We start from the raw sequence: 2249 nt of genomic DNA, 5'->3' as shown, positions 1-2249 counted from the left end.
TGTCACATTGCGGAAGGAAATATTGCGATTTCCACACACAGGGGGTTGCGGACGGAATTTAAATCTGTGCCTTTATTTCTTAAAGGGACTGTCTGCGAGGAGCAAGTGTTGGAAATCTAGCTGTGTGCGTGTGTGTGTGTGCGGGGGAGGAGAGGGTTAACAAAAGGCTCTCTCTGCCTTTAATTGAGCCTCTTTTTTACAGTGTGACTCAGGAGGTTTCCGGGAATGAAGCCTAGGCAGTTCAGAAGCGAAAATTGATATTTAGGGACTATCCACAAATGATGGGGACTCTCCGCCGATCGGCACAGCTAATGTTCTGGGGCAGACGGGTTCGATTCCCACAGCCGCAGCTGGAGGGGACTCGATCCAATGATTGAAATCTCGAATTGAAAACTAGTCTCAGTCACGGTGACCCATGAAACTGTCGCCGGTTGCGACATTCATCGATGTCCCCTTTGGGGAAGGGAAATCTGCCGCCCTTACCCCAGCCTGGCCTACATGTGACTCCAGACCCCGCGGCCAATGGCGTTGACTATTAACTGCCCCTCTGAAATGGGCGAGCGAGACACGCGATTCAAGGGCAGTCCGGGACGGGCAGTCAATGCAGGCCTCGCCCAGCGACGCCCTCATCCCCGCGACTGGATTCTTTAAAAAAGGCGGCTGAAGGGTACGGTTTGTCTCTTTGCCAACCTGCCACCGCTCTGCGTGTGCCCGTCAATCCCTTCCTGCCCTCCTTGTCGCCCAATGCCAGCCTTTACCCTCCGAGACTGAAAGTCCTGGATTCATAGAAGTTACAGTGCAGAAGGAGGCCATTCGGCCCATCGAGTCTGCACCGGCTCTTGGCAAGATCACCCTACCCAAGGTCAACACCTCCACCCTATCCCCATAACCCAGTCACCCCACCCAACACTAAGGGCAATTTTGGACACTAAGGGGCAATTTATCACGGCCAATCCACCCTAACCTGCACATCTTTGGACTGTGGGAGGAAACCGGAGCACCCGGAGGAAACCCACGCAGACACGGGGAGGACGTGCAGACTCCGCACAGGCAGTGACCCAAGCCGGGAATCGAACCTGGGACCCTGGAGCTGTGAAGCAATTGTGCTAACCACTGTGCTGCCGCGCTGCCCCACCTTCAGCCCCACCTCAGAGAGGCACCAAACTCCAGGCCGGCATTCCCCCCACCCACGCCGTGCATGAGGGGGTGCTGTATTGTCAGAGGTGTGGGGGTGGAGGGGGGTCTCCGTGAGGGGGTGCTGCATTGTGAGAGGTGTCGGGGGGGAGGGGGTCTCCGTGAGGGGGTGCTGCATTGTCAGAGGTGTTGGGGGGAGGGGGTGGTGAGGGGGTGCTGCATTGTGAGAGGTGTCGGGGGGAGGGGGTGGTGAGGGGGTGCTGCATTGTCAGAGGTGTGGGGGTGGAGGGGGGTCTCCGTGAGGGGGTGCTGCATTGTCAGAGGTGTCGGGGGGGAGTGGGGTCTCCGTGAGGGGGTGCTGCATTGTCAGAGGTGTGGGGGTGGAGGGGGGTCTCCGTGAGGGGGGGTGCTACATTGTCAGGAGTGTCGAGGGGAGGGGTCTCCGTGAGGGGGTGCTGCATTGTCAGAGGTGTCGGGGGGGGGTCTCTGTGTGGTGGTGCTACATTGTCAGGAGTGTCGGGGGGAGGGGTCTCCGTGAGGGGTGGTGGTCTCCGTGAGGGGGGGGCTCTCCGTGAGGGGGGGGCTCTCCGTGAGGACGGAGAGTCTCCGGAACTCTCTCCCTCAAGAGGCGGCGGAAGCCGAACCTTTGGATATTTTTAAGGCAGAGGTTCGTCGAGTCTCGATTAACGAGCGATTAAGCCACATCCATAACTTTCTTCCCTCGAAGTTCGGGGTGAAAAACCCCGTCCGCCCGTAGCTGAAAGACGGACTCCGTGTCTCTTCCCACAGAACCTGCCGGGCCTGCTAATCCTGTTTGTTGTTTCATCCCCAGCTGTGTTTAGTGTCGCTTGCACAGAAATGAGTTCACTTGGAGCCTGAGGGTAGGGAGATGGTGAACTCTAGGACCCAAAGGGAGCCTCAGACACGTACGGAATAAGGCAACACGGATATAACTCTCCAATTTGACTGATTCCGCCCTCGGAAGTTGCCCCAGCCACCTGGAAGAGGCCCTCCCTTTTTGCGAAAGCACAATCGATTCTCGGCACAAATCCCAACGAAAACCACCCTCACTGCCCCAACGGCCGGGCAAATGAAACTTCTTAAGTGGCTTCCAA

The sequence above is a fragment of the Scyliorhinus canicula genome, chromosome 29 (genome assembly GCF_902713615.1).
Source record: "Scyliorhinus canicula chromosome 29, sScyCan1.1, whole genome shotgun sequence".
Taxonomy (NCBI): Eukaryota; Metazoa; Chordata; class Chondrichthyes; order Carcharhiniformes; family Scyliorhinidae; genus Scyliorhinus; species Scyliorhinus canicula.
The sequence above is the reverse complement of the archived record's forward strand: the minus strand, read 5'-3'. Positions refer to the sequence as shown.